General features: G+C 40.0%; 1 protein-coding gene, 1 long non-coding RNA gene and 1 other non-coding gene across 4 annotated transcripts in view; 1 reads left to right on the forward strand and 2 right to left on the reverse strand.

Moving 5' to 3' along the window:
* Window positions 1-13,500, reverse strand: part of LOC122540113 (MORN repeat-containing protein 1-like) — a 202,549-nt gene that overhangs the window by 80,063 nt on the left and 108,986 nt on the right. The window lies entirely within an intron of this gene.
* The window catches only part of LOC148139769 (uncharacterized), a 39,193-nt gene that overhangs the window by 1,318 nt on the left and 24,375 nt on the right, over window positions 1-13,500 (forward strand). Inside the window, exon 2 of the long non-coding RNA XR_015753444.1 lies at window positions 486-588. This is a non-coding gene — a long non-coding RNA (uncharacterized LOC148139769). The remainder of the gene's footprint in view (window positions 1-485; window positions 589-13,500) is intronic.
* trnae-cuc (transfer RNA glutamic acid (anticodon CUC)) lies at window positions 801-872 on the reverse strand. Its single transcript has one exon. It is a non-coding gene; the product is annotated as a tRNA-Glu (tRNA).

Genomic DNA, 13,500 nt, shown 5'->3' on the forward strand with positions numbered 1-13,500 from the left:
AAGCAGATGAACTAGATAATGGAGGTCATTAAAACAGGGCCAGGATATATAGGGTCCCAGAGGATTTGGAAGGTAGGGCACCATTAACCTCCCCATCACACCTTAATGAGACCTGGCTTTTGAGCTCAGATCTACATTTAATGCTTTGTGTGTACTGCTCCTACTCCAACACTAACTTATTAACCCATCAGTCATAGGTTTGATTGACATATTTTCTTACACTTCGAGTTCCAAACAATACAGATAAGGAGGGCCCTAGTCTGGTCCCTGCTTGTTGTTAATTTAACTAAATCTGTCAGGGTTAGATAGAAACAAGCCTGGTGGGGAAAATCAGCCAGGATTCTTGCCCTTTGTCTTCTCTGGAAAGCACTGATATAAAGATATGTGAGGACAACTTTACCTTTGAGACACTCTTCCAGTAAATGTAAGCAAAACACTGCAGATGCTGGATTCAAAATGCTAACTCTGTTTCTCTCTCTCCACAGATGATGCCAGGCCTGCTGAATTTATCCAGCATGCTCCGCATTTGTTTCCCATGTGAAAATCCTTTCATCACTCACTATTTTGAGGTGAAAAATGTGCATTCGGGTAAAGCACTTTAGTCTCAGTTATGAATATTATTCATGTGAAGGTGCCGGTGTTGGACTGGGTTGGACAAAGTCAAAATCACAGTTCTTCATACTGATAATCAGCTCATACTTGAAATGCTTCTTGTGTCTTCCTCTGGTGTGGAGAAATTTTTATAAATAATTGCACAGCGCATTTAATAAGAATGGGCAGCCTGTACCCCTAAACATGGCTTCCCTGACTGGGAATCGAACCCGGGCTGCGGCGGTGAGAGCACCGAATCCTAACCACTAGACCACCAGGGAGATTTTTTATAAATAATTGCACAGCGCATTTAATAAGAATGGGCAGCCTGTACCCCTAAACATGGCTTCCCTGACTGGGAATCGAACCTTTTATAAATAATTGCACAGCGCATTTAATAAGAATGGGCAGCCTGTACCCCTAAACATTTAGATATGAGGTGCTGCATTTTGGAAAGACAAATCAGGGCAGGACTTATACACTTAATGATAAGGTCCTGGGGAGTGTTGCTGAACAAAGGGACCTTGCAGGTTCATAGTTCCTTGAAAGTGGAGTTGCAGGTAGACAAGATAGTGAAGAAGGAGTTTGGTATTCTTGGCTTTATTAGTCAGAGTATTGAGTATAAGAGTTGGGAGGTCATGTTGTGGCTGTCCAGGACATTGGTTAGGCCACTTTTGGATTACTGCATGTAATTTTGGTCTCCTAGCGAAAGGAAGGATGTTGTGAAATTTGAAAGGGTTCAGAAAAGATTTACAAGGATGTTGCCAGGGTTGGAGAGATTGAACTATAGGGAGAGGCTATAGGCTGGGGCTATTTTCTCTGGAGCATCGAAAGCTGAAGGGTGACCTTATAGAGGTTTATAAAATGATGAGCGGCATGGATAGAGTGAATAATCAAGGTCTTTTCCCCATGGTAGAGGAGTCCAAAAGTAGAGGGCATAGGTTTAAGGTGAGGGGAAATACATTAAAGAGACCAAAGTAGAGGGTATAGGTTTAAGATGAGGGGAAATACATTAAAGAGACCAAAGGGGCAACTTTTCATATAGAGGGTGGTGCGTATATGGAATGATCTGCCAGAGGAAGTGGTGGAGGATGGTACAATTACAACATTTAAAAGATATTTGGATGGGTACATGAATAGGAAGGGTTTGAAGGGATATGGGCCAAATGCTGGCAAATGGGACTAGATTAATGTCAAATATCTGGTCTGTATTGAAGAGTTGGACCGAAGGGCCTGTTTCTGTGCTGTTTATCTCTATGACTCTCAGTTCTCATCCAAATACTTTTCAAAGGTTGTGAGTTTCCCACCTCAACTACATTGTCTCACAGCCCATTCCTCATTTCCACTATTCTCTGAGTGAAAACATTTTTCTTCAAAACCCTCTAAACCTCCTGTCTTTGATTTTGAAATTATGCTCCCTTGTTATTGGCAGTTCAACCAAGAAGAACAGCTGCTTTCTACCCTATGCCTGTCACAATCTTGTACACCATAGTCAGGTCTCCAATCATCCTTCTCTGAGCTAAAGAAAATAAAGCAAGCTTATCCAGCCTCTCTTCAGGGCCAAATTGCCACATCTCAGGCAACATCCTGGTCTATCTTCTCTGCACCCCTGCTGGTATAATCACATCTTTCGCATAAGACAGTGATCAGAACCACCCATTTCTCCAGCTGTGGCTGAACCAAAGTTTTGTAAAGTTCCTATATAACTTACTTTCTCTTATAAACTGTCATGACTGATAAAGACAAATGGGCTCAATGCCTTCTTAACTATCCTATTAATTTGGCCTGTCACCTTCAGGGATCTATGGACAAACACCATGGGAGCTCTGTTCCGTTGAGTTCCCAAGTGCCATTCATTTGAGTACTTCTTGGTCTTGTTACTACTTCCAAAGTGCATCACCCCTCTCTTTTCATGGCTAAAATTCCATCTGCCACTGATCTGCCCATCTGACCAATCCGTTTATATTTTCCTGTTACCTAAGACCTTCTTCCTCACTGTCAACCACCTGACCAATCTGTGTCATTCACAACCTTATTGTTCTCCCCACATTTTCTTTATTTTCACATTTATTTATATCACAAACAATAAGGGACCCAGCATTGATCCCTATTCTACGGTTGAAGTTTGAAGATTTTTCTATAAGGCATTGTTAGAATTAATCTGTTTTCATTGGGTCCTTCTGAGCTTCGACCTTGATCTTTCACAGACATCTTTTCTGTAACATCCATCTGCTTGAAGCACGTGATTGAATGAACAGGTTGATAATCAGTCCAGCAGCCATTAGCTCTAGTTATTACACTGATGATACAGACATTTATATGATTCTGGCCACAATTGACCAGGTGCCAGTGTTTGCACCATGTGTGTAGCCTGATGTTTCATACTTGTCATTCTGACTGAACAAGGTATTGGTGACGATGTGCCAAGATCTGGAAACTTGGAAAGGAGAAGAATGTCATTGGAATTGACATTTCTAATTCCTTCCTTACAAATGTTTCTATTTCAGAGATTGGGATCTCTTCCAAATCTGGTGTTGAATATCTTTTCAACACTAGTGTTTATACTTTTATATGAAGAAAAAGCACACAATCAAGATACTCTAGTCTCAGGCATGAATATAAATACTGGCATGGACCTGTTAAACTGAATGGCTTGCTTCCATATTGAAACGTTCTATGAATTATAGCTTGAATCAGTAAGTGAAGGTAAGGATGGGAAAATTCTGATGTGTTAACAACAAGGATGCACAATTTAGGACTGGGGCATACCCTTCAGTTATCAACATGTTCAGAGAAATTACAGTGCTGATGAGGTCAGTGAAGTTGCCATCGAAGTTCTAGAAAGGGCCAAATACCTTGATGGAGTTAATGGCGAAGGCATCACCAAAGAAAAATGTGCTCTTCAATGTAAGAAGGAACCTGTATTCATACGGTCCCTGACCATATCTTTAGGACTTGCTGACACAATTTACATATTCTAAATTATTTTTTAAACTCGTCACTGCTACTATGTTGACAGACAGACCCTGCAATTTACATGGGTAAAATCTCACAAATAACAAAGAGATTAATGAATTGTTTTTGCTAGTGTTGGCTAAGGGAGAATACTGGCCAGACATCAGGAGAAGTGTTTGGTCTTCATCAGTTAGCATCACAATATCTTTTTTAATCATGCCAAAAGGCAGGTCACATTGTCCATATTAGAAAAAGACAGTTAGATTGCTGCTGTTTTGTGGTATTGTAATCAGAATCAATTTTAATGTGAATTACACAAAGTTTCATTCATTTATGGTATCAGTAAATAAATGGTTTAATGTTTAGTCTGTGCCTCTGACAAAGTGGCACCTACAGCGCTATGTGAATTAGTCAATTAGATTCATTCTGAAGTCCTGCTGTGGGGCTTGAGCTCCCTACCTCTCATTCAGGGAAAGGGAACCAGACACTGACGAAAACTGACATTCTGTGGATATGCTTTGCAAATCAAATGCAGCACCTGACTGTTTACAAAGATTGCACTGAGGTCTACACTGACGTAAATAAACTATATTACTTGTGATTGAGACAATAGATTAAGTCAGAACTTCTCCCTCCTCCCATTGTGGTGTCAATTCAGGACAGGATACAGTTCTATCACTCTTCAGTACCATATGTGAAGGAACAATATTCCCGTGTTAAATAATTATCCCAATGAGGATGCATTGCAATTTTCACGAGGGAATCCTGCTACTGCTAAGCCAACATCATAATGAAATTAGTGACTGTATGGTCCAATTATAATCGCAGGTGAAATCCTTTCTATGCTGATAGGCGACAGTGTCACAAGATGACTGCAGTAAATCCACGGTCCTGTTGCCTGCACGTGGCAGAACATTCATCTTGCATCTGTTAAATTCATAATAGACCCAAAGGGACAGAAACTTTCTCTGTTTTCCTCCCTTCCACATCAAACTTACTGTCATGTAATATTTCTGATGTCAAGAATCTCAACACTTTTCATTAGGAACACATCCTCTGGCCAGGATCAGTACATTGCTAATTACAAGTTAGCAGTCTGCCTTCAAATAATTGATGAATATATCTCTTTTTAAAACTCTGGTATGGATTAAAATGATATTTAACTTTTAGATTAATCCCCAAACTCCAGATTATAATCATTGCTGCCATTGTTAACAGGAGGCTGTGTTATCGTTCATCTGATTTTTCACAGAGATGGTGATAAAAATTAAAATTCTTCAGTTTAGGTGCCATTTTGTCATCATCTGCTGGCAGCTAGCACTTTCTTGACAGTGAACATTGGAGTAGAACGATGATAACATTATAGCGCTGTTTTTCTAAATTGTAGTCACCACCCACAAGATTGCCAATTACCACCAGATACAAGGCAGGCCTTTTGAATGTGATGTTAACCTGAAGCCCCTGTTTTCTCTCTCAAGTGGATATAAAATATTTTGAAGCAAAGTAGAATAGTTAACATCCAAGTCCAGCCTTGGCCACTTCTTCAACTGCAAATAAGCATCAGTACAACAGATTGTCTGCTCATTATCACATTGTTTGTTGGAACTTGCTGTGTACAATTTGGCTGCCACTTTCCTTACATAACACGACTGACCACTTGAACTGGAATTGCAGTGAAAGAAATTTTTAAAAATATTTTAACATTACAGTGAAAAATGATTCAATGCAGCAATTTCACAGCCTCATGCTTGAATGAGATGGGAGTCAATCAAACTAGTGAGAGTGGGAGAACGGAAAACAGTCTGTGCCTGTAGATAATAAACTGCTGAAGGCATTGACTTGATGTCGGTTATTGTCCCAGTGGATTCAGCCTGCCAGTAACTGCTACATTCACCAAGATTTAAGAAGTTTGTGAATGTGTTACTTTACTGGCATGAACTGGAAATGCATCAATGTCTTTGCAAGAATACTCTGACATAATTCTTTGGTTTTGTTTTCTGTGGACAGCAGCTGAATTGAAAAGATTACATATGCTCACTGGCTTTTTTTAGAACTGACTCAGCAAATTGCAATTACAGCCAACCTGATTCTATACAAAGCTAGTCATTTACAGGAAGATGTTCACAAAGTCTGTCATTTAAGGAGTGGGGAGAACTGGGAGGTTAATGGCAAAACTGAACAGGGTTTAAGGTGGCAGTTTAAAGGTACAATACGGATTTTAAGAGGTATTTTTTAAAAAGTGAGCGAGGTGTAAGATGGCAGGAATTAGGCAAGGAGATCTGATTTGTTTTGATTTATTATTATTGTCACATATGCCAAGATACAGTGAAAAGTACTGTTTTGCATGTTATCCAGGCAAATCATGCCTTACATAAGTACATCAGGGTAATAGAACAGAATGCAGAATATAGTGTTACAGCTACAGAGAAGGTGCAGAGAAAGATCAATTTTAATACATGAGATGTCCGTTCAAAAGTCTGATAACAGCAGGGAAGAAGCTGTTCTTGAATCTGTTGGTACATGTTTCAAACGTATGTATCTTCGGCTTGATGGAAGAGCGTGGATGAGAGTATAATCATTGTGGACTGGGCTATATTCACAACTCTATAATTTCTTGTGATCTTGAGCACAGCAGTTGCTATACCAAGCTGTGATCCAGATAGGATGCTTTCTATGGTGCATCTGTAAAAACTGGTAAGACGAAATATTGAATTTCCTAAGCCTTCTAAGGAAGTAGAGGTGTTGGTGTGCTTTTTTGACCGTAGCATCAACGTGTATGAAATAACAATGCATGAAGCAATATCTCCCAATTAAATATCTTATCATATTCAGTGTCCTCAGTGACAGATTTATAATATTTGTATTGCCATCGATGATACATTGGAAGTCAGATTCTCTGACTCTAATTACATCTTGACCAATAACTTGTTCCAGAGCACGGACAAAGAGCAGTGATAACATGGGACACTTCCATGTAATATTGAAGGACTGCTATATTATTCGGACTGCTGTCTTTGGAATAAGATGTTAAATTCATGCCCAATTTGTCCTGATAGACAAAAAAATCCATGATGCTATTTGTATAAGAGGAAGGTGTTCTCCCAAATGTCCTGACCAAGACTTATTCCTTCAACAATGCCATATAAATAGATTATCTCATCATTGTCATATTTGCTGCTTGTGGGATTTGTGTGCAAATTAACTGCTCTGTTTCCTCGATAACAAGAACTAGTCACATTACAATACTCGAGTCGTTGATTGACCAGACCACTGTATAGCTTGATCACTACTTCCTCTGATATCTATTTTAACACTTTCCTATGTCATTCAACATGTTATTAACTTTCTTGATTGCTGCTAAACATATATCAAACATTAAACTAATACTCCTTTGTCTCTTTAAGTTTCATCTTTGTTGTCATATGAACGCCAAAGTATGTGTAATTTCCATTTTTAATTCCTATGTGCATTACTTGTCTGCATTATATTCCATCCTCCATAATTTGACCTAGTTGCTTACTTTTAGCTTGTCTTACTCTCTAATTTTTGGGCTGCTTCCTCCAATTTCACTGTTTTGTCTAGTTTGGTGCTATCAACAATCTTACATTATGTTATGGAATCAAAGTAAAATATATGTCAATTAGAAAGAGTAGCAATTCAAATTCTGAACGCTAGGGTGGTGGCCTTCTCAGTTTCTCTGCCAAACCTGACATTACCCCATCTCAACAGGAACTGCTTTTTTTAAAAAACTCCTTAAATTTCTAATCCATACCCAAGTTTGAGCAGTATAGCTTCCAAGTGGAACTTTATCAAATGCATTTTTATGAAGTGGACATATGCAATCTTCTGGCTGCATATATTACTCCATGTACAACCGGTTGACGCTGAGCTGACAAAATTCACTTTACAGTTTTGTAGGATTTACAGTCAACCTGGCTATGACTTCCTATAATAAATGTAAACAATGGTTTTCTTTTAATGTTCTGAGATTATGGATGCTTCACCCTACTCTCCACACAAGCCAGTGGATACACTTCCATGCTTATGTGAATATAGTTGAAGTCAGTTCATGGGCCTGCTGGTAGGGACTATACTCTGTCGGGCTGTTAGCTTCTTAACTTATTGGGACTGCTGTCTTTGGAATGAGATGTTAAATTGATGTCCAATTTGTCCTGGTAGACAAAAAAAAATTTCATGATGCTATTTGTACGAAAGGATGGTGTTCTCCCCAGTGTCTTGACCAAGATTTATTCCTTTAACCACACCGTATAAGTAGATTATCTGTTCATATTTAGTGTTTGCGGGATCTGTGTGCAAATTAACTGCTCTGTTTCCTTGATGCCAAGAACTAGACACATTACAATACAGTCAGTTCTGCTATAACATGGTAGTTCTGTTCTCGTGCAGTCCCATGTTATAAGAAAAATCATGTAATAGCAGCACCATTTAACTAATGGGGCTGGAATCGCATTATAACTAATACATGCTTTAAAACTTCATGTTTTAGAAAGTGTTCCCAATTTATCAATCTTGTTATAGCAAATTCGTGTTAATGAAACGTGTTATAGCAGAATGACCTGTACTTGAGTCGCTGACTGACCAGACCACTGATCATATTCCTGGAGATTTCATAATATGATCTCATGTTCACATGCACTTTTTTTCCACTTTCCTGTCTTTGGAAACTCACAAATTAGAAAATGAATCTTTGTTATCTGATTTTCAGCCCTTTCTCTAATCATCTGTAATTCTTTTTAAATTAAGAAATTAGTGTTCACATAAAATGAAGAAAAAACACTTTTTTAATGCTATAGTTATTTTTCCTTGTAATTTTGTTTATAGTGTCCTGGAGATTCATTTTGAATTTTTGAAGATTCCAGTGCAATCATTGCTACTGGTCTCAGACCAATCACAGTGTATCACTGGCACTTAAATGGGTTTGATATAGAATAGCAATTAGTAAAATTAAAGAAAGCTTTCTGAGACTGACTGTCTGGAAGACGTGCATTTACTGGATTTTCTACTTGTGAGCTTTAGCGAATCCAGCAAGTCCAGGTCGGGGTTGCTGTTGGTTTTGCAAGACTGCATGTCAGGAACAAATGGCATTAACCTCAACATGACACAGCTTTAGAGCTTGGTGCCCTGGTCTTGACACAGTGAAGGCAGTCTTGGCAACCCTTTCCAAAATCTGTTCTGTTACTCTTGAACACAATACTGCATACAACAGTGGCTAGGGTGAACGTAACAAGAAGCCTAATTACATATTTGCTACATGTTCAAATATTCCTCTCCTTTATATATTGACACGGGACACTCAATAAGAGGAAGGTGATTTTTTTCATAAATTCATTTCACCTACAGTGCAAACAGACATGCAATAATGTGACGTGACCTTGCAGTCCTTTGTCCTATAATCATCCTTATTAATTATCTATTAATGACCCTTTGTGACACAACAAAAGCTTCTGAACATCTTAATCGCCAATAGCAAAGGTGGGAATGAAAAAATATGTATTGTGTGTTGTGTATAGTTTCAGAATTTGCCCGTACACTTCCACTTATATTGAAGATTTCCCACAACGACAGGGCAGAAGTAGGCGCAAATTTGCGAGGATGTTTGAGTATAATCTAGTTGTAGAGAATGGTTCCCAAGGTGAAGGATTCAACTGGAGCCTGTTTTTTGTACACTCACAAGCCTTCATGTACAACGATATACATTAAATATCAGATACCTCCAACATTTACAGCCTTTTTATAGGAGTGCAGAAGGTCTGGGTTCAAGTCCCACCAGCTCAAAAGATGTGCCATAACATCTGTACAGGTTGATTAAAAATATCTTCATATGAGCACGAGTGAATCCAGTTAATACCCACTATCTGATGTCAATTAAACATCCAATTAATATACAATTAACAAGTCTGATTAAAATAACCAATAGAAACTCTCCCTTGATCTATCAGCTCAATTTGCTATTGTCTTGAGCTTGCCTAACTTGAACCTTTGGGTTAGATGTGGCTGGTAGGTAGCGTGCTTTGGGTAAGTCAAGTTATTGCAACAATTACAAGTGGAGTTGGGCTATGGGATGTTGCTGTGCCTTTGTCACAGCAAAGCTGGGCAATTTGGTGCAGCAAGACATACTGGCATCAGGACTGGACAAACTGGAAATCTTTGTTTTTATGCTGACATGGATTGTAGGCGTCATTGGCAAGGATGACTTTTATTGACTATCCCTAAATGCTCTTGAGCTGATTGGCTCTTTAGATCCTTTCAGTGAGTAATTAAGAGTCATAGAGTCATAGAGATGTACAGCATGGAAACAGACCCTTCGGTTCAACCTGTTCGTGCCAACCAGATATCCCAACCCAATCTAGTCCCACCTGCCAGCACCTGGCCCATATCCCTCCAAACCCTTCCTATTCATATACTCATCCAAATGCCTTTTAAATGTTGCAATTGTACTAGCCTCCACCATTTCCTCTGGCAGCTCATTCCATACACGTACACGTACAAGGTGAAAAAGCTGCCCCTTAGGTCTCTTTTATATTTTTCCCCTCTCACCCTAAACTTATGCCCTCTAGTTCTGGACTCCCCGACCTCAGGGAAAATGCTTTGTCTATTTATCCTATTCATGCACCTCATGATTTTGGAAATCTCTATAAGGTCACCCCTCAGCCTCCGACGCTCCAGGGAATTCAGCCCCAGCCTCAGCCTCTCCCTATAGCTCAAATCCTCCAACCCTGGCAACATCTTGTAAATCTTTTCTGAACCCTTTCAAGTTTCACAACATCTTTCCAATAGGAAGACCAGAATTGCATGCAATATTCCAACAGCAGCCTAACCAATGTCCTGTACAGCTGCAACATGACCTCCCAACTCCTGTACTCAATACTCTGACCAATAAAGGAAAGCATACCAAACTCCTTCTTCACTATCCTATCTACCTGTGTCTTCACTTTCAAGGAGCTATGAACTAGCTCTCCAAGATCTCTGTTCAGCAACACTCCCTAGGACCTTACCATTAAGTGTATAAGTCCTGCTAAGATTTGCTCTCCAAAATGCAGCACCTCGCATTTATGTGAATTAAACTCCATCTGCCGCTTCTCAACCATTGGCCCATCTGGTCAAGATCCTGTTGTAATCTGAAGTAACCTTCTTCGCTGTCCACTACACCACCAATTTTGGTGTCATCTGCAAACTTTCTTATGCTCACATCCAAATCATTTACATAAATTACAAAAAGTAGAGGACCCAGCACCGATCTTTGTGGCACTCCACTGGTCACAGGCCTCCAGTCTGAAAAATAACCCTCCACCACCACCCTCTGTATTCTACCTTTGAGCCAGTTCTGTATCCAAATGACTTGTTCTCCCTGTATTCCGTGAGATCTAACCTTGCTAACCAGTCTCCCAAGGGGAACCTTATCGAACACCTTACTGAAGTCCATATAGATCACATCTACTGCTCTGCCCTCATCAATCCTCTCTGTTACTTCTTCAGAAAACTCAGTCAATGTTTGTGAGACATGGTTTCCACACACAAAGCCATACTGACTATCCCTAATCACTCCTTGCCTTTCCAAACACATGTACATCTTGTCCCTCAGGATTCCCTCCAACCACCTGCCCACCACTGATGTCAGGCTTACTGGTTTATAGTTCCTTGGCTTGTCCTTACCACCTTTCTTAAACAGTGGCACCACGTTAGCCAACCTCCAGTCTTCTGGCACCTCACCTGTGACTATCGATGATACAAATATCTCAGAAAAAGGCTCAGCAATCACGTCTCTAGCTTCCCACAGAGTTCTGGGGTACACCTGATCAGGTCCTGGGGATTTATCCACCTTTATGCGTTTCAAAACATCCAGTACTTCCTCTTCTGTAATATGGATATTTTGTAAGGTGTCACTATCTATTTCCTTACATTCTATATCTTCCATATCCTTTTCCACAGTAAATACTGATGCAGCAACCACATTTCTGTGTACGTGGAGTCACAAGTAGGCCAGATTGGGCAAAGATGGTAGATTCTCTATCCCTGAAGGATATTAGTGAACCAGATGAATGCCCGAAATGTTGACTCTCCTGGTCCTCAGATGCTGCCTGACCTGCTGTACTTTTTCCAGCACCACATTTTTTGACTCTGACTCTCCAGCATTTGCAGTCCTCATTTTCTCCCAAATGTGTTTTAATACAATCGCCAATGTTTAAATTAGACAGTAATGGAGCAGGTGGTACTGTGAACCACATGTGTCTATTGCTCTAGCCTGAGTTAGAAGATTTCAATTTTAACCATCCTGCACTTCCATGTGGTCTGTGTAAGGCCGGAGCGGAACTCTTGTCATGATGACAGTGGCAGCCTAGTCTGGCTGCCAGGCCAGGGATTCCTGGGTGCAGTAGGCCCAGAGCGAGGAAGTGGCTGCAGTGGCAGCAGCACAATGTGCGCAGAGTAGGGACTCCTGGCATCATCGATGTGGCAGCAGAGCTTGGAACTCCTGGTTGCGGTGCGAATGTAGATTCAGCACAGAACCCAGCATTAGCAGCGGCATTGGCAAGGTAGGCCCAATGGTGAAGAGATAGTGCCTAAGGAGTGCTGATCTCTACATTGGTGGGTCTGGCGCAGGCAGCAGTGAGGCAGTGGAGGAAGGGAGGTGGTGCAGGTGTTGTTGGTGACCTGGCTTAGTGCTCAGGACTCTTTCAGTTATATCTTCTTTCCTTTTTATTCTCAAACTATTTTGGTGACTGTTGAAGCTTCTACCTGTATTTTACTGTATTATTCACTGTAAAGTGCAAGTGACAATAAATTTTAAAAAAGTCCTTCTCTTTCTCAGCTTTTCTAGCTATTTTACTGAGGATGGGCTCTGAATCAATATCCACTATTGGTCCATTACTTCCCACAACTACCTTGGATACATTTCCTCCCATCTATCTCCAATAAGAACTTTATTCCAGTCTTCCAGTTCTTCCATCTCATCTATTCAAATGATAATATCTTCTATACCAATGTTTCTGATAACTTTGTTTCGTTAACCCAAGATTCTTCTCCCTTGTGGATAAAAGGACCCTTGATTGTATCTGTCCCATTTCCCACAAATTTGCCCTCATACATTCCCTTTTCTCCTAGAATCATGATCAGGCTCCCCTTGTCCTTACGTCCCAATCCATCAGCTTCCACATTCAATGGATCATGCTTCATAGTTTCTGCCAATTCCAGCAATGTAGCCACTATCAAATGATCTTTGGCAATTATTTCACAATTCCAAAAGGGCTGTTCCCTCCATTATGTTCTGGACCACTCCTCATTCACACCAGCCCATCACCCCCTCATCTCCCCATAATACCTTCCTGTGTAAATGTGGGAGATGTAACATCTGTCCTTTTAACTCCTCCCTTCCCACTATCCAGGGTGCAAACACTCATTCCAAATGAAACTGCACACTTCTTTCAATTTATTAAAACATATTCAGTCCCTATGATATGGTCTCCTCTAAACTGAGGAGACTTAACACAGATTGGGAACTTTTGGATAGTTTGTCAACCTGACACTGAGCTTCTGATAATTTGTCATCTTAATTCTCTGCCCCATCCTCATTTTAAACTCTTGTCTTTAGTATCTGATACTGTTCCAATAAAGCTCAACTTAACCTTGAGGAAGAAAAGCACATCTTTTTATTAGGCACTTTACAGTCACTGAACTCAAAATTAATATCAGATTATAACCACTGATCATCTTTTCAGACAGCAATTATTGATGATGACACATTTTTACATCCTCAAGACCCCTTCTGTTTCTTGTTCCATTATCATCTGCTTCTGAAGCACTATTATCCTTTTCATTATTTAATATCTCCTGCCTCTTATATTATTACAGAGCTTCCAGTTTGTTTTTTCCTCCACCCCTGACGTTCCCTACCTCTGTATTTGCCTAAACTCTACAACCTTGCTAACTGCTTCCAGT

This window comes from Chiloscyllium plagiosum, unplaced genomic scaffold (genome assembly GCF_037043375.1).
Source record: "Chiloscyllium plagiosum isolate Xiang-an unplaced genomic scaffold, Cpla_swu_hap1 HiC_scaffold_37, whole genome shotgun sequence".
Classification (NCBI taxonomy): domain Eukaryota; kingdom Metazoa; phylum Chordata; class Chondrichthyes; order Orectolobiformes; family Hemiscylliidae; genus Chiloscyllium; species Chiloscyllium plagiosum.